The following is a 24,865-nucleotide window of genomic DNA, read 5'->3' on the forward strand; positions in this document are numbered from 1 at the left end:
CTGACTCCCCACCCCTCCACACACACACTGTCAGCAGGCACAAGTCGTCCCAGCCCCAGGGACACCTGCTCGAAATCCTCTGGGTAAGCGCACGCATGGGAATAGTACAACAAATATAGGAAGGGGAAACATTTATTTACAGAGGGACGAAGGTAGAAAAACAACTGGAGGACTATTGCGGGGGGAGGGGTGATAAAACAGGCTGAGATCCAACACGGGGCCCCAGTGGTACCACAACATACAAGGGTAGGCATCAAGCACTACGTCTACTCAGAGTTCAGAAGTTCTGGGCAGAGTTCCAGTCCAGTGGTGAGACTTGGGTGCTCCTGATGGTCTTTGGCGCCAGTGAACTTTCCCCACCAAACCCCTCCGGTGCCCTCTTCTGCCGCTCTCTGCAAAGCCACACAGGTGAGTCTTGCCCACATGCTCAGGGTTTAACAGATCGCCATATTTGGGGTCGGGAAGGAATTTTCCTCCAGGGCAGATTGGCAGAGGCCTGGAGGTTTTTCACCTTCCTCTGCAGCATGGGGCACAGGTCACTTGCTGGAGGATTCACTGCAGCTTGAGGTCTTCAAACCACAATCTGAGGACTTCAGTAACTCAGACATAGGTTAGGGGTTTGTTATTGAAGTGGGTGGGTGAGATTCTGCGGCCTGTATTGTGCAGGAAGTCAGACTAGATGATCATAATGGTCCCTTCTGACCTTAAAGTCTATGAGTCTATGAGCTACAAGCTCCCTACTTACCTGCCTACAGCCTCCCTCTTTATTCCCAATGCAAGGTCACAAGCCCCAGTACTCAGGGCACCATACAGCTCTGGGTGACAGGGATACTGGGTCCGGCTCTGGTTTGTCCTTCTCAGGTGATTCCTTCCCGTCACAATGCTCCTCCTGGCTCCTGTCCTGGGGTATCCCCAGTCAGCTGCTCTGTCCCTCCTGGGCTTCGGACAGGTTCTCAGCTGCTTCGCTTGTTGGGAGCTACAGACACACACACCCTGTCACTCTTCCTCTCTCCACCCTCCTCCCCATAGACGCCAACTCCATGGGTGCTCCGGGGCTTGAGCACCCATGGAAAAAAAATAGCGGGTGCTTAGCACCCACTGGCAGCCATCTACCCCCTTCCCCCAGCGCCTGCCATCTGCCGGTGGCCCCGCTGATCAATTCCTCCCCCTCCCTCCCAGCGCCTACCGCCCAATGCCATCAGCTGTTCCATGGTGTGCAGGAGGCGCTGGGAGGGAGGGGGAGGAGCAATGGCCAGGAGTGCTCAGGGGAGGGGGCGGGGCAGGAAGAGGTGAAGTGGGGGTGGGCACTTGGGATAAGGGGTGGGGGTGGGGCCTGGGTAGAGCCGGGGGTTGAGCACCCCTCACGGAGCCTGGAGGAAGCCAGTGCCCCAGGACAGGTTTTAAAGGGGCCATGCTCTCTAAACCCCAAGCGGGGGGGGGGGTACAAATATGTTTCTAAAATTAGCTTTGTAAGTGAAAGGAGTGGAAGAGTTTAGCCTTCGTGCTCATCCGTTAAGCAGTGCTCAGCTCCTTCCAATGGTTCTTCTTATTCAACCCTTTGTCCCTGCTGCACAGTGTATGGGAGATGCATTGTCTGTGATCATCAAAGGGAGAACCAATCCTTGTCCCCCCTCACCCTTCCGCTCAGGAAACTGCAGGATTATGGAGCAGCTCATCCACCATCACTAGAGAAAATGAAGTGTATGCACATAAGCTAGAACAGCACTGAATGAGAGGCATGGCTGCCTAGTGGATAGTGCAGTGGACTGCTGCCTGGTCTGCACTACAGAGTTGGGTCGATGTAAGACAGCTTACGTCAACCTAGTTATGTCAGTGTCCACACTACAGCCTTATCCTGCGGATGTAAGTGCTGTACTACAGCTCCACGAGAGGTGTAGGGCTTATGTCGGTGTAGTTAGGGAGACGCAGTGTCCATGCAGACAGTGGGGTTACTTACATCGACTGTTGTCTGTCTTGTCAATTTCACAGTTTCATGCTGGAGTCGTAAAATTGACAAGAAAGTCCGGCTCACAGCTTGGGCTGTCACCCCAGGGCAGGAGGGGACTCCAAATAGAGCCCAGCTGCCCCCCAGGCTCCCAGCTCCCCACTCCCAGATGGGCTTGTGCCCGGTTTTCCTGTCCAGAGCCAAGCTGTCGCCAGGATCCCCACTCCCTGGGGGGGTGGGGTGGGGCTGCTGCTCCCTAGGACCCTGCTGTGATCGGGGCTGATGCATGGACTCTGGGATTCCTGCTTCCTGCTGGGAGCCCGGGTGCTGCCTGAATTGGAGCCTCGGTGCAGCTGGGCTCCCAGCAGGGAGTCAAGGGCCCAGGGTGGGGGCAGCCAGACTCACAGCAGGGAGCCGAGGGTCCAGGAGACACCCAGGCGCCGAGCATGGGGATCCTGGTGGGGAGCTGGGAACCTCAGTGCAGTCAGGCTCTGGGCAGGCAATAGGGAGCCCATAGCCCAGGTGGCACCTGGACTCCTGCAGGGAGCCTGGACAGCAGCCTGGCTCAGATCAGGGAGTCTGGGGGTCAGCTGGGTTCCCAGTGGGGAGCTGTACATGGAGCTGTGTGTGGAGCTGAGAGCCCAGGCTCTCAGCCCCCCCCCTCATTGCTCCCCTTAAGAGAATGGAAGCGCTCCTGCGGAGGACGTGCACCACCGACGGACCTTAACCCTGCATTTCCTTGTTATTCAGGGTTTGTGTTTCTGTTTTGCTGAGTGTATTTCCTGGCTTTCAGAGGTACCCAGGGTAACTGGAACAGTGTGTATAGTAGGGGTGCTGAGATCCACTGAAACAAATTGTGAACACTGTATAAGATGGAAACCACTACAGCACCTATGGAGGTACCAGTTTTCTGCTACCCACTTATGCATTCTGGAAGGGCACAAGGAACTGCCAAGGCAACCCGAACTCCCCTATAATAAGGTTTTTATTAGTGAATTAATTTAAGGCTTCTCTACACATACATGTGCACTGGTTTCAATGCATGAGTGCAAACCTCTGCATGGACACTTTTAAATGAATTTGGAAATGGCTTATATTGATTTATCTTGAGTCAGTTCCTTCCTGATCTCAGAGTGTCCACACAGGGATTTGCTATTGATTAACTAAATCATTTTAGCTAAATTGGAGCAAATGTGTGCATAGAAAAGCCCTGACATTAACATTAAATCTACATGCTGTATATTAAATAGGAATCTGACCAGATTAACTAGCCAGCTGCACACGTGGACTCACATTCAATTATTAGTTTAATAGGAAATGGCTTTTGATAACGGTGTAATGAAGCTATTTGCTCATTATTGGGCACTGTAGAATTATCACAAGTTCATTTATTTCTTCTGTAGGGTTGGGCTCTGCTCCTGTCATCTCTGTGGAGGGACATCAGGACGGAGGGATCCGAGTTGTCTGTCGATCATCTGGATGGTACCCACAGCCCAAAGCTCAGTGGAGAGATCTCCAGAGGCAGCTCTTACCATCAGCCTCTGAAAAAATATCCCCAGAGGCCAATGGCCTGTTTCAAACAGAGATTGACATTGTTATAACAGAAGAGTCCAACCAGAAAGTGTCCTGCTGTGTCAGGAACCCCCGTCTCAACCAGGAGAGAGAGTCAGCGATTTCCATTGCAGGTCAGTGCCCGTCCATGCCACACATGGGTAGACTGAGATGCTGCAGACATAGGCAGAGAGTATTTATCATTGTGTCTCCTGTTTATTGGCCTGAACCTTCAAGGTGCTGAGCACGTCTTGTAAAGTTCTGAGCAATCTCAGTTCTCTTTGGATGTGTCTACACTGCAATTAGACACCCGCGGGTGGCCTGTGCCAGCTGGCTCAGGCTAAGGGCCTCAGTCTAAGGGGCTGTTAAATTCCAGTGTAGACATTCGGGCTGGGGCTGGAGTCCAGGCTTCAGACCCCTGTGAGGTAGGAAGGTCCCAGAGCTTGGGCTTCAGCTTGAGCCCAAATATCTACACTGCAGTTAAACATCCCCTTAGCCCGAGCCCCATGAGCCTGAGTCAGTTGGCAGGGGCCAGTAGCGGGTGCTAATTACAGTGTAGACGTGCCCTTTGACTCCAGTAGGAGCTGAGGGTGTTTAGCACCTGCAGGCGGGGATGTCATTGGCAAGACTGTCATAACAGCTCAGTACCCAGCAATCATCATTCTTCTCATTGGGGCTGGAGGAGGGAATTCTCCTTTGTTCTTGTGGTATAGAGAGGATTGTGTTGGAATTGCAAGCTATTGCTTTAAGAGAGGGGGGATTAAAGGGCTCTGTAGGAAAGTGTGTGAGCAGAATCAGGGCTTGTCTACAGGAACAGTTAGTTCACGGGGAGCTGGGGTGTAAATCTGTCTCACACTGGCCTGCTGGCCACTCTCTGTCTGTGTGGACCCTGCTACATGCACTAACAATTCCGTAGTGCGCTTTGATCTACTCTCCTTTGAAACCGGAACAGAGCAACGTGCACCAAGAAACGTTCAGTGCATGGCTGCAGGGTCCATATGGATAGTTAGTGGCAGCAGGCTAGTGTGAGGTGGATTTACACCCTAGCCTGCTGTTCACAAACTGTTCCTATAGACAAGCCAACATAAAGCAAGGTGGGGTGAGTTGTGCCCACTGCTTTGGGGAGCAGTGTTAGGATATAGATATTCAGGCCTGTCTGCAAAGGCCTATACTTTAAGAATGTAGGTGTATTCTTATCACTTAGCTAGTTATAGAGGTATAAAAGAAAGAATCAAAGATCAGTGTCTGTGGAATGGCCTTCTCTTACTGTGACAGGCTAAGGCCATCAGCTAAGATGTAGTTAGGCAGCCATGAGCTGGGAAGTGTATGGTCACATCCTCACATTCCAAACTAGTCACATTGAAATAAGGTGCTATTGGGCTGTTAGGAATACAATCCTGCCCTGATATTCCTATCACCTCCAGAGAAAGGGAAGAGCCTAGAAGATGTAAAAGGAAACTTGGTTTGATAGCGTCCTGTCTGGCAAGAACTCACGTATCAATAGACACAGCTGGAAAACCCTTATGTCTGTATAGATGTAGTTGTGAAATCCTCACTTCTGTATTGTTTTGTATGTTTATTTGCATGGTCTCTGTCTGGTTCTGTAATTGTTTCTGTCTGCTGTATAATTAATTTTGTTGGGTGTAAACCAATGAAGGTGGTGGAATATAATTGGTTAAATAACCATGTTACAATATGTTAGGATTGGTTAGTTAAATTTCAGTAAAATGATTGGCTAAGGAATAGCTAAGCAAAACTCAGGTTTTACTATATAGTCTGCAGTCAATCAGAAAGTGGGGTGGGGTGGGGGGAATGGGAACAGGGACTAGGGATGGGGGAATTAAAATCATGTCTTGCTAAAGGGGAAAATGGGAACAGGGGATGGGAACAGGAACAGGGACACAGGCAAGGCTCTGTGGTGTCAGAGCTGGGAAGGGGGACACTAAGGAAGGAAACTGGAATCATACTTGCTGGAAGTTCACCCCAATAAACATCAAATTGTTTGCGTCTTTGGACTTTGGGTATTGTTTCTCTCTGTTCATGCGAGAAGGACCAGGGAAGTGAGAGGGTGAAGGAATAAGCCCCCTAACAAGCAGCTCTCCCCCCACCCTCTGGTTTGGGTTCTTGTGTGTTGAGGTTCTGGATTCTAAGGGTACGTCTACACTACGGGACTATTCCGAATTTGCATAAACCGGTTTTGTAAAACAGATTTTATACAATCGATTGCGCGCGGCCACACTAAGCCCATTAATTCGGTGGTGTGCGTCCGCGGTCCGAGGCTAGCGTCGGCTTCTGGAGCGTTGCACTGTGGGTAGCTATTCCCTAGCTATCCCATAGTTCCCGCAGCCTCCCCCGCCCCTTGGAACTTCCGGGTTGAGATCCCAGTGCCTGATGGGGCAAAAATCATTGTCGCGGGTGGTTCTGGGTAAATGTCGTCGGTCACTCCTTCCTCTGGGAAAGCAACGGCAGACAAGCATTTCGCGCCTTTTTCCCCTGGATTGCCCTGGCAGATGCCATAGCATGGCAATCATGGAGCTTGTTTTGCCTTTTGTGACTCTCACCGTATGTGTACTAGATGCCGCTCACAGAGGCGATTCAGCAGCGCTACACAGAAGCATGCTTTTGCTTTTGCATGACAGCAGAGATGATTACCAGTCATACTGCACCATCCAAACCCTTCCATAAATTGGAACTGGTGAGGATGATCATGGCTACCAGTCCTTTTGTACCATTTGCTGCTGTCATAAGTGCCCCTGGCTGCTCTTAGCCAGGGGCACAAAAGCCAAAATTGGGAATGACTCCCTGAGTCAATCCCTCCTTTTTGGTATCTAAAAATAGAATCAGTCCTGCCTAGAATATAGGCAAGTGTACTAGATAACCACTGTATCATAGAACCAGAGAGCACAGCTGCTCTGTGTCAGATCCTGCAGAAACTATGATCTGTATGCTATTCACAGGGGGTGCTCCTGTAACAACCCCACCTGTTGATTCCGTTCTTCCCCCAGCCTTTCTGGGCTACCGTAGCATTGTCCCCCCACTTGTGTGATGAAGTAATAAAGAATGCAGGAATAAAAAGACATGGTGACTTGTTAGTGAGAAATGAGTGGAAGGCAGCCTCCAGCTGCTATGATAGTCCAGACAGGACATTAAGCAGTATGTAGGAGAGAAGCCCAGCATCCCTCTGCTAGTCCAGGGGCAACTGAATCTGTTCTTTACACATGAAGGGTGGGGGCTGATGGAGCTCAGCCCCCTGTTGCTATGATGACGATAGTTACCAGCCATACTGCACCATCCACCATCCACCAGAAAAAATTAGGGCCAGGCGCCCTTGATCGACCTGACGGATGCTAATCAGCATGGTTACTGCCCCATGTGCCAATAGGCTGATGACGAGGACGGTTACCAGTCCTTTTGTACCATCAGCCACCCATGGCAGGGGGGGGAGTGAGGATGTTGGTGTTGACGGCTGCAGCATCGTGTCTATCTGCAGCATTCAGTAAAGATAGGGTGACATGTAAAAGAGTCAGAGGATTGTTTTCCCTTTCGCTTCTGGGGGTGGGTCGGGGGGGGTGAGTAGATTGCCAAGCTATGCCCTGACCCACCGCGGACACTGTGTTTGACCCTAGAAGCATTTGGAGCTCAGCCAAGAATGCAAATACTTTTCGGAGGCTGCAGGAACTGTGGGATAGCTTCAGTCCTCCAGTCCATGAGCGTCCATTTGATTCTTTGGCTTTCCGTTACGCTTGTCACGCTGCAGTGTGCTGAGTCCCTGCTATGGCGTCTGTCTGGAGATTTTTAAAAAAGGATTCTGAATTTCATCTTCTGTAACGGAGCGCTGATAGAACGGATTTGCCTGCCCTTACAGCGATCACATCCGCATGGTCCGTGCTGGAGCTCTTTCTTTATTTTGATTTCGGACTGCATCGCCACCCGTGCTGATCGGAGCTCCACGCTGGGCAAACAGGAAATATTCCAAAGTTCGTGGGGCTTTTCCTGTCTACCTGACCGCTGCATCCGAGTTCAGATTGCGGTCCAGAGCGGTCACTGCTGCACTGTGGGATAGCTCCCGGAGGCCAATACCGTCGATCAGCGTCCACACTAACCCTAATCCGATATGTTAATACCGATACTAGCGTTACTCCTCTCGTTAGGGAGGAGTACAGAAACCGGTTTAAAGAGCCATTAAAATCGATATATGGTGCCTCCTAGTGTGGACGGTTGTGGCGTTAAATCGGTTTTACGCTCCTAAAACCGGTTTAAACGCCTAGTGTAGACCAGGCTTAAGACATAAAGTCGTGTTACGCTGCAACCTTCCAGCAAGAGTATTTATGTTTGTGTCTAACTTCTGTGTGTGCTGTGACCATCACAGTTCTCAGTGGGGGTGGGGGAGGGAATTTGCCTTTGTTCTCAGTCAGAGCTGCTGGGTACTGAGTATTTATGGAAATCTGGCTAATGAAGTCATTTTTCCTGACTAGCACAAGAGCCCCGGTTATGCTTTGCTTAGGTGACACCTGAAAACCCCACATCAGTGTGAGAGCTGCACGACGGGCCCTGTCCTGCAGTTCAGACTCTGACAAAACTCCCATTGGCTTAAATGAGAGTTTTGCCAGTCAGAACTGAGGATCAGGTTGTAACTTGTATTTAATTGCACAGAAGGCAGGAAACGCAGAGCTCCATGGCTAACATAATTCTGATCTCCCCGGTGAATGTCCATTATAGTTTTTCACTTTACAGTCACACAATGGCCCTGATCCTGCCTTTCTGCATAACCAAGTCGGTGTTGGGAGCATTGGGAGTGCTGGCAACAAAGGATCAGGTCCAAAATATTCAGAAACAAAATAATATGTAAGAGCAGCTTAATTTTTAGAAAAAAGGTTAATGTTTTATGTATTATCTATCAAATAACTTTGTTAATACAGAATGAATATTTCATCACTGTAATAATAAGAATATGGCGTTTGTAAAGTACTATTAATCTGAGATTTCAAAGTGCTGCACATGCTTTGTATGCTCAGAATGACTTGATTGTTATAGAATCACAGGACTGGAAGGGACCTCGAGAGGTCATCTAGTCCAGTCCCCCGCACTCATGGCAGGATTATCTAAACAATCCCTGACAGGAGTTTGTCCAACCTGCTCTTAAAAATCCCCAGTGGTGGAGATTCCACAGCCTCCCTAGGCAATTTATTTCAGAGCTTAACCACCCTGACAGTTAGGACATTTTATCTAATGTTCAACCTAAACTTCCCTTGCTGCAATTTAAGCCCATTGCTTCTTGTCCTAGCCTCAGAGGTTAAGAAGAAGAATTTTTCTTCATCCTCCTTGTAACAACCTTTTATGTACTTGAAAACTGTTATCATGTCCCCTCTCAGACTTCTCTTCTCCACACTACACAAACCCAGTTCTTTCAATCTTCCCTCATGGGTCATGTTTTCTAGACCTTTAAACATTTTTGTTGCTCTTCTCTGGACTTTCTCCAGTTTCTCAACTCCTTCCTGAAATGTGGCACCCAGAACTGGACACAATACTCCAGATGAGGCCGTATCAGCGCAGAGTAGTGCGGAAGAATTACTTCTCATGACTTGCTTACAATACTCCTGCTAATACATCCCAGAATGATGTTCACTTTTTTTGCAACAGCATTACACTGTTTACTCATATTTAGCTTGTGATCCACTATGACCCCCAGATCCCTTTCTGCAGTTCTCCTTCCTAGACAGTCATTTCCCATTTTGTATGTGTGCAACTGACTGTTCCTTCCTAAATGGAGTACTTTGCATTTGTTTTTACTGAATTTCATCCAGTTTACTTCAGACCATTTCTTCAGTTTGCCCAGATCATTTTGAATTTTAATCTTATTCTGCAAACTACTTGCAACCCCTCCCATCTTGGTATCATCTGCAAACTGGATGTGTGTTCTCTCTATACCATTATCTAAATCATTGATGAAGATATGGAACAGAACCAGACCCAGAACTGATCCCTGCGGGACCCCACTTGATATGCCCTTCCAGCTTGACTGTGAACCACTAACTACTCTTTGGGAATGGTTTTCCAACCAGTTATACACCCACCTTATAGTAGCTCCATCTAGGTTGTATTTCCCTAGTTTGTTTATGAGAAGTTCATACAAGACAGTATCAAAAGCCTCACTAAAGTCAAGATATACCAGGTTGACCACTTCCCCCCTATTCACAAGGCTTGTAACCCTGTCAAAGAAAGCTGTCCGGTTGGTTTGACACAATTTCTTTTTGACAAATCCATGCTGACTGTCACTTATCACCTTATTATCTATAGTTAATAAATCTGTTTATTTATTCTACCTGAAGCCGTGTGTTTGGTCTGAAACGTGTCAGAGACTCCCCTTGGGATAACAAGCCCGGTACATATCAATTTCTTTGTTACATTGATGAACTCGTATACGCTTGCAGCATCCAGTGGGGATAACTGGACACTGCAAGATGGAGGTTCCTAGGGTTGTGTATGGGACTGGAGATATTGGCTAGGGTCATTCGGTTGCAAGTAGCTGGGAGAAGCTTACATGCCAGAGGCCGTGCCTGAACAGCCCAGGAGTGGGGATTCTCACAGCAGAGCAGGGTAAGGCTGGCTCCCAGAGTTAAGGATTGGAGCGACCTACCAGATCACCTGTCCAGATAACACCAGAGGGGAAGGTCACAAAAAGTACTGAAGTGCAATCACTTTATCATGAAAGTTGAACTTACAAATGTAGAATTATGTACAAAAAAAACTGCATTAAAAATAAAACAATGTAAAACTTTAGAGTCTACAAGTCCACTCAGTCCTATTTCGTGTCCACTCAGACACACAAATTTGTTTACATTTGCAGGAAATAATGCTGCCTGCTTCTTGTTTACAGTGTCACCTGAAAGTGAGAACAGCCGTTCACATGGCACTATTGTAGCCAGCATCGCAAAATATTTACGTGCCAGATGCGCTAAAGATTCATAAAATAGCAAAGAATCCTGTGGCACCTTATAGACTAACAGACGTTTTGGAGCATGAGCTTTCGTGTGTGAATACCCACCTCATCTTCGTGCTTCAGCCACCATTCCAGAGGACATGCGTCCGTGCTGATGATGTGTTCTGCTCGATAACAATCCAAAGCAGCATGGACCAGCACATGCTCATTTTCATCATCTGAGTCAGATGCCACCAGCAGAAGGTTGATTTTCCTTTTTGGAGGTTCAGGTTCAGTAGTTTCCACATTGGAGTGTTGCTCTTTTAAGACATCTGAAAGCATGCTCCACACCTTGTCCCTCTCAGATTTTGGAAGGCACTTCAGATTCTTAAACCTTGGGTCAAGTGCTGTAGCTGTCTTTAGAAATCTCACATTGGTATCTTCTTTGCGCTTTGTCAAATCTGCAGGGAAAGTGTTCTTAAAGTGAACAACATGTGCTGTAGACTTTGTATTCTGTGTTATAATTGAAAATGTAGAAGAACATCCACAAATATTTAATAAATTTCAGTTGGTATTCTATTGTTTAGCAGTAGATTAAAATTGCGATTAATTGTGATTAATTTTTTGAATTAATTGTGTGAGTTAGCTGTGATTAATCAACAGCCCTAATATTTATATTTTACCTCTATATCCTAAATATATCTGATACATTCAGCATTGGCCACAGGAGGATTGCTGTAGCATAGTGGAGCTCCACCCTATTCCCTCCCTACCCACGACATGCCCCTCCAATTAATTAACCACGTTCAGTAACCAGGCTAAAGCCTGGACTTTCATTGGCTTAATAATAAAGCACAGAGGAGCCACATCTCCCTGTGTATTTCCCTGTGAGAGTCTTTTAACTAGTCACAGAGTCACCACTGTCACAGTGTCCTGCCTTCATTCTGCACACGTTTGCTCCCAAGTCAATGGCACTTTCTCTTGCAGAGCTGTTTTTCCCACGAGTCAATCCTTGGATGGTGGCTCTGGGGGTGATCCTGGCTGTTCTTCTTCCCCTGGTCGGTTACTGCTTTTGGAGGCAACACAGAGCGAAAGGTGAAGTAACAAGAGGGGGGAATTTGGTGAGAGAGAGAGAGAGAGAGAGAGAAATTGCTTGCTTGCTTGACTGAAAAACAAAAACAAAAGTAGAGTTACTAAGGTTGCCAACTTCGATTGAACCTATTCCGGGAGATATTTTTCCCAACATGACATAATGTCATTTTTTAAAAATATCCTATTAAAATCTCCTGGATTGCTTTCAATAGTCACTGGGACATGGATGCTGATCCCAGGAGATTCCAGGCCAATCCTGGAGGGTTGGCAAACCTAAGAGATACAGGGATTCAGTGTTTGGAGGACGTGTCAGGCAGTGGGAGCCGGGCTGAGGGTGAAGAGGGAGCTGAAAAAATTATGACATTGACTGAACTGAGAAGTGTCAAGAGGTTTCATTCCTTCAGATCTCACTGAAGGATCCCAATTCAATGTGCTTCTGAACTTTTCCACGGGGATCAGCATTGCTCAGATTGAAACACCATGTGGGGCTCAGTGAGCTGGGCTTGGAGTGCCGACATATATAACTTGGCTGCTTGCAGGAAAAAAACAGAAAGCAAAGGAGGAGAGAGGGAGGTTTTTAGGGCCAATTCTGCCCCCCAGTCGGTGCTTGCACCCACCCATCTAGCTGAGTAGGAGCTGCAGAAGGGCAAAGCAGTGGCTGTGAAAATGGACAGGTTAGCAGTTACCTTAGCTACACTAAGACTTGTTCAGCCTGAGATCCTGCTGACCTGAGCATCCAGCTAAAGAAAGGCACCTTCACCCCATTCTCCCTCCCTCCCCCATCTAACTAGACCATAGGAGGAGCTGTTACCACTTATCATTAGACCAGGGGCAAATACCACCTACAAGGTCAGGAATTGGCCTAGGATGGAGCCAACCAAACCCCGTCTCTTATCCAGCCCAGGTCAGTGCCCCATTCCCATCGCTCACTTCCCTCCCCCACCCCCACAGGCAGGAGCTGGGGAGATCTGAGGTCGTTCAGGGGATGGGCACAGAGGGGAGCAGCCAGATCAGACAGGAGTGTGACAGGGCCCAGGCAGCAGGGACGCTGAGTGCAGGGATGATGAGACAGACCTGTCTGTGTGTCCTGTCAGTCTGTCTGCCTCGCTTTCATAATTACAGAAAAATTACATGAATAGTGGGAACTGCACCATAAACACAATAGAGTGAAATCTCACCTCTCACCCTTTTCTCTCCCTAGATACCCTACAACCTGATATGGAGAGTAGGAAAGGTCAATGTCTGGGCCCATTACATTGACTGACAGTAGAGTTATCTCATAAACACGACAGGGTGAAATCTCACCATTAATGAACTGTTGCAACAATTTCCCAAGGGTTGTGGTGGATTCTCCAGCACTGGAAGCTTTTAAATCAAGATTGGATGTTTTTTCTAAAAGATCCTCTCTAGAAATTGTTGTGGGGAAGCCCAGGGGCTTCTGTTACACAGGGGTCAGACTAGGTGATCACAATGGTCTCCTCCGGCCTTGGAATCTGTGAATGGATGACCTCTCGCCGTGTTCTCTCTCTAGAGACCCTGCTGTCTGGGCCAGTTACATTAACTGATATTAACATTATCCCCAAACACGACAGGGTGAAATCTCACGTCTCCCTTTTCTCCCTCTAGAGGTCCTGCGATCTGAGATGGAGAGACAGACAGGTCAGTGTCTGGAACAGTTACATTAGCTGTGGGGTTACCAGGGCCGGCTCTAGGCAGCAGCGAAGGAAGCAGGTGCCTGAGGTGGCCAATAGAAAGGGGCGGCACTCCGTCCATTGTTGGGGCAGCACGTATGGGTCTTTGGTGGCAATTCGGCAGCGGGTCTTTCATTCCCTCTCTTCCTCTTCAGTAGAACTTTGGTGGCAGCTCAATCGGTTTGGTTTTGGTTTGGTTTTTTTCCTCTTCACCACTTGGGGTGGCAAAAAAGCTGGAGCCAGCCCTGGGGGTTACCATTATAAATATGACAGGTGGAATCTCATGTCTCTCCCTTTTCTCCCTCTAGAGGCTCTGCAATCTGAGATGAAGAGACAGGAAGGTCAGTGTCTGGAACAGTTACCTTAGCTGTGGGGTTACCGTTATAACATGACAGGGTGAAATCTCACATCTCTCCCTTTTCTCCCCCTAGAGATCCTTCAATCTGAGATGGAGAGACAGAAAGGTCAGTGTGTGGAACAGTTACATGAGCTGTGGGGTTACCGTTATAACTACGACAGGGGGAATCTCATGTCTCTCCGTTTTCTCCCTCTAGAGACTCTGCTATCTGAGATGGAGAGGCAGAAAGGTCAGTGTGTGGAACAGTTACATGAGCTGTGGGGTTACCGTTATAAATACAACAAGGGGAATCTCACATTTATCCCTTTTCTCCCTCTAGAGATCCTTCAATCTGAGATGGAGAGACAGAAAGGTCAGTGTGTGGAACAGTTACATGAGCTTTGGGGTTACCGTTATAAATACAATAAGGGGAATCTCACATTTATCCCTTTTCTCCCTCTAGAGATCCTTCAATCTGAGATGGAGAGACAGAAAGGTCAGTGTCTGGGACCAATGGGATGGGTTGAAGTTTTCATGTCATGTCAGTCGAGTTAGCCCACTCGAGCCAACTTAATTCAATTGAAAGTCACTTTTAATGCTGTGGAATCTCAGTATAAAACTTTTAACTTGGTTTTAGCCCTGCAGCCCTCCATATCGGCACCAGAGCCCAAGCAGGGAGCTCAGGGGCTGCTCGTGCTGACACAGACGGGCTCTGAAGGGGAAGGGACCATTTGTCCTAATAAACCCCTCAGGAATTACAGAAATGGCACCTTGAGCCCAGGGGCATGAATACACCAGCCCAGCTGGGTCAGCTTCATTGACATGGCCTGCTCTAGGCACCAGCGCTCCAAGCATGTGCTTGTGGTGGCACTTTTCAAGGGGCGGCACTCCAGCCCTTTTTTTTTTTTTTTTGGCTTGAGGTGCAAAAAGCCGGGAGCCGGCCCTGGCCAGAGCCCTGCCACTGGAGCCGAGCCAGGGCTGTGGTGGCGAGAGGGGCTCCCGGAGTGCATGAGGAGCCAGGGAGGGAGAGAAGTGGGGCCCAGGATGCAGGGAGGGAGGAGGGGTCCTGCCGCTACCACCGCTGCTGCTCTGCTCTGAATCTCCCCAGGGTAGTGCGGCATTTCCCTGCCCGAGTGGGCTGTGCAGGGCGCCACCAGGCTGGGCAGGGGGCGCGGATCCCGGCTCGCGCACTGACAGGGCAAGTGGCTGGGCAGCCCGAGCTGCCAGGGAGCTGCCCCCTCCTGACCCCGGACCCAGCCCGCCGTGCACCTCCCCCGCCTCAGTCCCGCACTGCCTGCCCTGGGTGGGGAGAGGCAGAGCCCGGCGCTGAGCGGGGCAGTGGGGGATACTGCCCTGCCAGGGGACCCCCCACGGCTCGGGCACCTGGGGGTCAGTGTCTGTCCTCTCGGCTCTGCCTGCACAGGGCTGGGGAAGCAGCTATCAGTGCCTGTCCCTCTCAGCCCTTGCACCCCCCCATCCCACTCACAGCCCCTCCACTTGTACCTCCCCCCGTCGCTCCTTCACTGCACCCCTTCCTCTTGTATTCTCCCTTCACCTGCACCTCTCCTCTGGTACCCTCCCCCAGCCCTCCCACACCTCCCCCTTCCCCTGAACCTCTTCTCCTGCAGCCCTCCTGATACCCAGCGGTGGCTCCAGGCTTTGGCGGAAATTTGGCGGACCTCCTGCAGGCATGCCGCCGAATCAGTGGGACCGGGGACCTCCTGCAGGCGTGCCGCCGACTGCCATGCTTGGGGCAGCAAAAAAGCTAGAGCCACTCGTGTTCATTGGTGGAGACTGTGGACACATCTACTGTGCAAAAACCCACCCGTGGCTGTGAGTCTCAGAGCCTGGGTCAACTAACTGGGGGTCGCGCTGCAGGGCTAAATATTAGCAATGTGGACATTCCTGCTCAGGCTGGAATCCAGGCTCTGTGACACTCCCGCCTTGCTGGGTTTCAGAGTCCAGCTGCCAGCCTGAGTGGGAATGTCTACACTGCTCTTTTTCCGCCCCATACTGTGAGCCTCATAATCCTGAGACAGTTGACCCAGGCTCTAAGACCCACTGCTGAGGGGTTTTTTTTTAGTGTATATGAACCCAGAGAGACTTGTTCAGTATTTAACAGGATCCTCAGACGGGATTCCCCTGTGTTCTGGCCCTTCCATATACTAGTAATGTGGAAGGGGGCAGGATTTCACCCTCAGCTCCACCTTGCAGCATAAATCTCTGCTGTAAAAGTTCTCTCAGTGTCTACATTTCTACCTCGTGGCACATGGAGCTCACCTCTGCCTCACTCTAGATGTCTGGGGACCTGTCTCCCTCCTGTGCCCCAGAGCGACACCCAAACTAGGGGAAGATTGGTGGAGGAGCACCTGTCTCACCCATGGGGTCTGATCCAATAGAGGTGCCCAGATGACACCCAACACTACACTACAGCGTTTGCCAGAAGCTGGGATTGGGTGACAGGGCATGGATCACTTGATGATCACCTGTTCTGTTCATTCTCTCTGGGGCACCTGGCATTGGCTACTGTCAGAAGACAGTTTACTGGACTTGATGGACCATTGGTCTGACCCAGTATGGCCGTTCTTATGTTACAGTGCCCAGCTGGGATGTGGGAGACTCTGGTTTAGGTTCCCCCTCTCTGTGAGATGAAGAGAAAGGATTTGAACAGGGATCTCCCACCTCTCAGGAGAATGCTCTAAGCACTGGGCTGTGGGACATTCTGATGTGAGTCTCCTTCAGTCTCTTTTGTTCAAGTTGTTACATTTCAATAAAATATTAATTGAGAATCAGTCTTTAACCCCTAGGCCATCTTGTGTGGAGCACAACAGGTGCCTTGCTCTGTCACACAAGACACACTCAGGTGCCTAAGCCACTGGCTCCAGAAAAGAGGCTCCTGGCTGTGAATTGCTGAGAGAGAGGCTCTAAACTCCTAAAAGGGGAGGGACTTAGCACATATCCCTCTTGTCACCATCTCCCATTGGCTGGCTTACATGGCTCCTAGCACACTGGGTTTTGTGAATCCCATTCTAAGGTGCCTGCTTCTCCCCATTCATTGTACAGGGAGTTTTGTGGGAGGAGGGAGATGGGGCAGTACCTGGAGGGGTGGGTGGGGAATAGGGGCAGGTTTCTGAGTAAAGTTAGACCTGGGCATAAATATTTTCAGGGTCAGGAGCCCAGATTGTAAACTCTTTGGAGTAGGGATTGTGTCACCTTCCAGTGCTAAGTGTGTATGTGTACAGGACCTAGCGCAGTGGGGCCCACCGTGAGTATGTGTGTACGGGACCTAGCACAGTGGGGCCCGGCCCTGAGTGTGTGTGTACAGGACCTAGCGCTGTGTCCTTGGCGCCCTTCCTCGCCCCAACCCCCCGCCCCAGCCCAGTGAAAGTGGGTGAGGGTGGGGGACAACAAGCAATGGAGAGGGGGGAGATGGAGTGAGTGGGGCGCAGGGCCTTGTGGAAGGGGCGGGGCCTCAGGAAAGAGGTGTTGGGTTTTGTTCAATTAGAAAGTTGGCAACTCTAGACAGGTTGGGTCCCTGCCTCCATAAGAAGCCGGCTCCTGTGCTGTGCTCTGCTTAGCGTCTTATGGACAAATCTTGCAAAACATTCATATCACCAGTGAAGATGTCACTATTAGCTTGACTATTGTGCATTAAATTTTGAGACTCAATGTTAGCTCACAATGTCTTTTACTTTCCAGCGGAATACGAGGCAGCGAAAGGGATGTGTGTTTTTATTAGTTTTCATTATGCTTTAAATTGGAAAAGGAACACTCAGAGCTGTGTGTGCAAATAAATGTTAGTGTAAAAAATTAATGTGTTACTGTTACAAGTAATGTACACAACAAGGGGAAATCCAGATATTATCCAGAACTAATGGATGGAAAAATTGTGGTATTGAAATATGAGTATTAAGAGTTTCATTTTTCACCTCAACCCTTGGAAATACTTGTAAACACAAACAAACAAACTTCACTCCCTGACACTACAGACACCCTGTAACAAGAACAACAATTATTTATACCAATAGGGCCCAGCCGTGTGAGTTCTCCACTGACAGGCTCCCACACCATTGGTTTGCTTGGAGTAGGATTGGGCCCCCTGAGCCCTATTGGCTTCCACACACAACAGCTGTAGGATCAGGCACATGGGTCCAATCCCACTGAAGCCAGCAGCAGTTGCAGGCACTCAGCACCTCTTGGGGTCACTCCTGCATCATCCACATTATGGAAACACATAACAGAAGAGTTCTTTGAGCTGGAGACCCGGATTTTCTGCTGTGCCAGGATCTGCTTGGGGTGGGGGTCGGGCAGTGAGGGAGCAGGTTACGGCTTCCTGATTCTCAGGCTGCCCCAGGGGCTGCTCTAATTTGCTCCAGCTGCCTGTGGTCCCTGAGATTGGTGACTGTGCTCTGCTCTGCCCCAGCACACACACCCCAGCCCCTCCCACCCCAACAAGCCTCCTACACCAGAATGGAGGCGGGGGGAGTTGGCGCAGGAGCCAGCTGTGCTGCATTACCCCAGCTGAGCTCTCCCTAAGCCCGGGGAATTCTCTGATATCCAGCGCATGGTTCCTGCCAGTCTGCGCCATCCCTGAACGCAGTGATCAGAGCAGGGGAGAGAATCCGACCCTTTATCACTATGGTCCCCATTCTGCCATCCTGACTCACATGAGTGATCCTCACAGGTGCAGTCCCATTGATTTCTGTGGGGAGGGTTTGCAGGATCAGGTGTGATAAAGCACAAGTCCTAACTACTGATCAGGAGCGTAATGCTGGTGTCCTTACTCAGGCAAAATTCCCACTGAAGCCAATGTAATTTGGGTTTAGAACTGGGCATTTATGTAATTGAGAATCTCTCCTATTGATTCATTTATGTTCTTTTTTCTCTTTTCTCCCCTCTCATTCCCATGGACCCTCTGGCAGAACTGGGTAAGCTCCGTTTCTGGTTTGTGGAGTTTGTTTTTCACAGTATGTGACTTGTCAAGTCTGTATTTCGAGTCTGTAAATTCTCATGTCTGATTATTTCAGGACTCATCAGAGCCCGAAGCTATGCAGGTAACTAACTCTGATACTGCTTCAGTCACTCTCAGTTCCATTTCCCTGGGGTATTCAGTCCCTGCTCAGTCCTCGTACAGGTCTCACAATAACTAAGGGGTTGGGCAAAATGTCATTGTCCCTGTGAAAGTCTGAGGGTTTGCTTATTCACACCCCCACTAGGGTACCTGCTGAGGGTGGGAGGGATCTGGTGCAAACAGACAATTGTTTTCCTGCTCTCTGTTGCTGTGATATAGCCTCCAGTCAATGAATTGTTTCTTTCACTGCTGACCATTTTTGGCAGAAACATCCTGTTGATGAGCTTATCCAATCCTGACCCTGCTGGATGCGATAGCAGAGTGGATGGAGGGCAGAGGGGCTGCTGGTGGCTCTAGGAGGGTTGCTGTGGTGAGGAATAAGTAATTTAAACCTCCTCTCCCCACACTTACGACTTGTCAGCGTGGGGAATTCACAGGGAAGAGCCCAGCGTAGCTAGTGTGGAATATTCTGTACTTGTCTTCTTCCAATGTGGAGTAACACAAATGAGACAAGGACACTCTTGGTATGGAATAAGAGTGTCCACACAGGCAGCCAGTGCTGACTAGCTGTTCTGCACTAGCTACTCAGAGCTTTTCCCCATGTAGAAAAGCCCTTAAACTTACTCCCAGGGGAAAGAGGAGAATCATCCCCTCAGGCCCCTCCTGTGGACCACAAGCCCTGACTACCCTCTGCTGTGGCAAAGCTGTGCCTAGATCTGCTGGTTCCTAGGTCAGCACTTCAACCACAAGAGCATCAGTTCACTACCCCGATAACAGACAAGACACTGGACTGGCCAGGGAGGGGCAGTGGCAGGGGAGGGCTTGGAGAGCAGAGCCCCGTAACGCCAGGGGACTGTCGCAGAGCTTGGGTCTAATGTGCCACCATAGAACATGGACCTTACACATATGCACTGTGCTAGTGCCCAGTGCCCGGGTGAGTCGGTGTGAATTAAACTGGCATAGGGGTGGCGTGTGGGGCAGTTGATGCTGGGAAGCCAGATGAGAGCAGGGGGTTCTGAGGAAGGAAGGAGGAGGAGGTGGTTGGATGATACTCAGCAGCAGGGAGTTTGTTCCCTTCTCCCACCAGCTCCCACTATGCCTGGAACAAAGGGAGAAAGAAGATGAGTGGGGGTGGTAGACGGAGAGCAGCAGGAGGTGTCAGGTGGGCAGGGCGGATCCTAGGGGTGGGGACAAGGAATGGAGTGAGTGAAGGGGATGGCAGTGTGTGTGAGGGGGCTGTGACGAGTTCGGTTACAGAGATCCCCTTGGGACTGTCACCTGATGTGCTGAAATTATCTCTGAGCCTGTTTTCCCTGCCAGCTTGGGACTCCAGAACCCTGCCTTGTTGAGCCAGACACACTAGCCTGCTGCAACACAGACCCAGGGTCTGGGCCACACCCCAAAGCTGCAGACTTTAACTAAAAATAGCTCAGCACCTGTCTCCAGCACCCAGACACCCAGCTCCCAATGGGATCCAAACCCCAAATAAATCCATTGTACTCTGTATAAAGCTTATACAGGGAAAATTCATAAATGGTTTTATCCTCTATATCACCAATAGATTTGCACAGCTGCTTGCTCTCCCAGATATTAATCACTTACTCTGAGTTTATTAATAAACAAAGAGAGAAGGACCGGGATATCATAACACAGAGAAGGACCAGGCTATCATACAGGAAGATCTGGATGACCTTGTAAACTGGAGTAATAGTAATAGAATGAAATTTAATAGTGAAAAGTGAAAGGTCATGCATTTAGGAATTAATAACAAGAATTTTAGTTATAAATTGGGGACACATCAGTTGGAAATAACAGAGGAGGAGAAGGACCTCGGAGTATTGGTTGATCACAGGATGACTATGAGCCATTAAAAAAGCTAATGCAGTTTTAGGATGCATCAGGTGAGGTATTTCCAGCAAAGATAAGGAGGTGTTAGTACCGTTATACAAGGCACTGGTGAGACCTCATCTGGAATACCGTGTGCAGTTCTGGTCTCCCATGTTTAAGAAGGATGAATTCAAACTGGAACAGGTTCAGAGACAGGCTACTAGGATGATCCAAGGAATGGAAAACCTATCTTATGAAAGGAGACTCAAAGAGCTTGGCTTGTTTAGCCTAACAAAAGAAGGTTGAGGGGGGATATGATTGCTCTTTATAAATATATCAGAGGGATTAATATCAGGGAGGAAGAGGAATTATTTAAGCTTAGTACCAATGTGGACACAAGAACAAATGGATATAAACTGGACACTAGGAAGTTTAGACTTGAAATTAGATGAAGGTTTCTAACCATTAGAGGAGTGAAGTTCTGGAACAGCCTTCGAAGGGGACTAGTTGGGGCAAAAGACATATCTGGCTTTAAGACCAAGCTTGATAAGTTTATGGAAGGGATGGTATGATGGGATAGCCTAATTTTGGCAATTAATCAAAGATCAATTGACAAATTATCAGCAGGCAAGTATGCCCAGTGGTCTGGGATGGGATGTTAGATGGGATGGGATCTGAGTTACTACAAAGAATTCTTCCTGGGTGCTGGCTGGTGAGTCTTGCCCACATGCTCAGGGTTTAACTGATCGCCATATTTGGGGTCGGGAAGGAATTTTCCTCTAGGGCAGATTGGCTGAGGCCCTGGAGGTTTTTCACCTTCCTCTGCAGCATGGGGCACGGGTCACTTGCTGGAAGATTCTCTGCAGCTTGAGGTCTTCAAACCACAATTTGAGGACTTCAATAACTCAGACATAGGTTAGGGGTTGTTATAGAAGTGGATGGGTAGGATTCTGTGGCCTGCGTTGTGCAGGAGGTCAGACTAGATGATCATAATGGTCCCTTCTGACCTTAAAGTCTATGAGTCTATAAAAGTGATTTTATTAAGTATAAAAAGTAGGATGTAAGTGGTTTCAAGTAATAACAGACAGAACAAAGTAAGTCACAATGCAACATATAACAAAACACGCAAGCCTAAGCCTAATACATTAAGAAACTGTTTACAGGTAATATCTCACCCTCAACGATGTTCTAATAAGCATCTTTCATAGACTAAACTCCTTCTTTGTCTGGGCCCAGTCTGTGTTGATTACTTAAGAATGTTCAGTTATCACTTTGAGGGTTAACAGGCTTTTGTCCCAAGATCAGGCCCAGTGTTATTTAAATTATTATATAGTTGGGAACCCCAATGTGCACAGCTGCAACATTCACACTGTAGGAACTCTTTTATATTTACAAATCGTTTATTAATACATTTAGCAAAGTCACAAACATCCCAGCCCAGGAAGGTAGATAGAGATGCTGCAGAATGTCCAACTGCACATTCATATACTTAAATCAGTTTTTGTAAAACAACCTAACATGTTAGCCATTGTTTTCTATATGATGGCCAGAGTTAGGTGGCAGCGATCAGAACAGAATGGCAGGGGAAGGCTAGAGTCAGGAAGGCCAAATGCTCCTTCTGGTTATTTCAGACCCCTGCCAGCCCTGTTCCCCTCCCCCCTCATTTCCCCCAGCCCAGCCCAGCACAGTCTATGACCATTGTGCATGGCTGTGCTGTGGGCTATTTCACACCCCTGGCCCCTGAGCCTGTTGGAATCCTGAGACCAGCTCCTCAGTGCTTCATTCTAGGGACTCTCCAACCCCTGGGAAGCCTCCTGTCACCCCACCGACTTCCGGAAGCCCCTTCCTTGGCAGGGTCCCAGGCCTTGAGAAACTCACTGGCTGCTCCAGGCTAGCCAGGCCCAGGGTCACCAGCTGGGCTGTTGGTGCTGGTACCACACTCGCTGCCAGAGCTCCCAGCCCCTAATCCAATCTGGTCTGTTGTCCCAGTGCTGCCCCTGCCCCTGCGAGTGGGGACCCTGCTGTTCTCAATGGCTGAGCCTCTCTCTCTGCCACCGCCTCTGTTGCTGCGCTCGCAGGCTCAGCACGTTCCAGGGCCAGTGCGGCGCTGCTGGGGCTGCTCCTTCCCTTGGCACATGGGTTCTCTGTGTCTGGGGCAAATGTCGGGTGAGTGGGCAGGGAGCTGCTCAGAGACACACACCTGTGCTGCACCCAGAGAGCAGAGACCAGCTAGGGCTGGGCAGCAAAGTGCCACTGCGCTGGGATTAACCCTTTCCTTTCACCCACCCTAGTAGCCCTGGCCAGTCAGTGCCACTCGACTGCCCACACTCTGACCCCAGGGACCCGGGTCCGGCAGCTCGGGGGAGTCGCTGGGTGAATGTGTTGGGCAGAGTAACCAGGGCTCCCTGCGCCCCAGGGTCCCCATGTGCAATGGGGAAGGCCCCACGCTGTCATGCAGCCTTTAGGGACTGGGCAGTGAGTGTTATTATTGATATAGTGCCCATGGGTGAGCCAGGTACTGCAGAGACAGAACAAAGGGCTGCCAGCCCCACAGGGCTCCTGGTCTGAGTGCAGACAAGGCCCAGCAAGGGCAGCAGCAAGCATTGGGGGTTGGCGCACGAGGGTCCCATTGTGGGGCCAGCCCCTCCCTGAGCCCATCCTGTGCCTGTCTTCTGGGGGTGGTAGACAGTATTGTAGTGACCCTGATGGCTCCATGCTGGGCCTGGGTCACCCCCAGGGAACAGGACAGGGCAGAGGCAGCCTGAGGTCGGGGGGATCTGGAGGCTGTGGGGGAGCAGCCTGGGAGCTGGAACAGGGACACTGGAAGCCAGGTGGGTGCCCAAACCCCTGTGCTGTGTTCGGTCCAGGTTCCCACTCTGTGATGAAGGCTCTGTTGGGGTCTGATGCTGCGGTGAGGGACAGACAGACTGAAGAGAGAGAGGCTCTGTCTGCATGGGGAAGGGGCATCAGTTCTGTTAAAAGGGTTTTAATTTTGTACATGCATCATGGGATGGCGCCCTCAGGTACTACCCTCAGTCATTTCAGGGTATCTTGGCAAGCATCGTGCCTCAGTTTACCCTCTTCAGCACTACTTAAATTGTGCCTCACAGTCTAAAAGATCTGAGAGAAAAGTCTCATCCTGGGATCCAAGTAAACCTCAAAATAAAATCTTTTCCTTCACTCTGCTCCAGCTTCCAGCTCTCATTCAAGCTCCTCACTGTCCTCAAGTCAGGAGACCTCAGTCCTTCCCAGAGCTGGGCTTGGATTAGTTTCCATCGTGGAATCAGATGACTCCAGCCCTCCCTCCTGGAGCTGGGTCCATTTCAGACTGTGTCTTTATTCTCTGCATCCACTTTCTCCAGCTGGGGGCAGCTCTCCAGGGTTCTGTCCTGCTGCAGTTGCTGCTGTCATTGTCATCTCTGGCAGCTCCTCACCGTTAGGGGGAGCTTCTCTGTCTATGGAAGTGGTCTCCAAACTTTTTTGGTCATGCCCTCCCTTACCTGGTTTGCGCCCCCACCCCGGGAGCTGCGGTCGGGAGCTGGGCCGGGAGCTGGGCCAGGAACAGGGCTGCAACTGGGGCCAGGAGCCGGGGTCTGTGGCTGGGAGTGGATCCGCAGTTGAGACCGAGAGCTGCGGGCTTCAGCCGGGAGCAAAGCTGCTGTTGCAGCTGGGGCTGCAGTTGGGGCCGGGAGCTGGGGCCAGAAGCTGGGGGCTTCGGCTGGGGGTGGAACCACGGTTGGGGCTGGAGCTGCAGCTGGGGTGGCAGCCTGGAGCAGAGCCAGGAGTGGGTGGAGGAACTGGGGCCGGAGCTGCAGCTGGGGCTTAGGATGGGGCCGGAGTGGAGCTGGAGGCAGATCAGGGCTGGGTGGCATTTCCTTCCTGCCACCCATGGGGGCTTCTCCAGGCCCTGCCATGCCCCCCAAATGTTCCTCCACATCCTCTAGGGGGGCACGACCCACAGTTTGGGGAGCACTGCTCTAGGGGACCCCGTCCAGGCTCCTTGCTCTGGTGAGCTCTCCTGGGAGCTTCTCTCCTCAGCAGCTTCCTGTCCCTAGGGTCCCTTCAGCTGAGCCCTGGTAACCTTTTATCAGCCTCATTAGTTGTTTCGCTGCCAACTAGCCACCCAGGGATTTAATTACTTCCAGGTTGGTCTGGGTTGTCTCATTCTCCCTTACAGGGGCTTGTCACAGGTAGTCTGGTCCCTGACTCCCCTAAAAGGGCCAGTCCTCTTGATACATTCCCCCCCCCCTCACCCCCAGAGCCAACCTGTATTCAAAGGGAGGCTTGACCATGGCTGACATTTGGTTATGTTCTGCAGCCAGGGTGAGGTGGGAGGGTATTTCCTGTCCTGCTGCTACAAGGAAATCTGCAAGGCCCTTGGCCATAATTTTATTCTCACCACTGAAGTATGAAGAGTCCAGGAGTTTGATTC

At 50.0% G+C, this 24,865-nt stretch overlaps 1 pseudogene; it reads left to right on the forward strand.

The window, feature by feature from the left end:
* The window catches only part of LOC123345326, a 33,950-nt pseudogene that overhangs the window by 3,586 nt on the left and 5,499 nt on the right, over positions 1 to 24,865 (forward strand).

The sequence above is a fragment of the Mauremys mutica genome, chromosome 12 (assembly GCF_020497125.1).
Source record: "Mauremys mutica isolate MM-2020 ecotype Southern chromosome 12, ASM2049712v1, whole genome shotgun sequence".
In the NCBI taxonomy this organism is placed as follows: Eukaryota; Metazoa; Chordata; order Testudines; family Geoemydidae; genus Mauremys; species Mauremys mutica.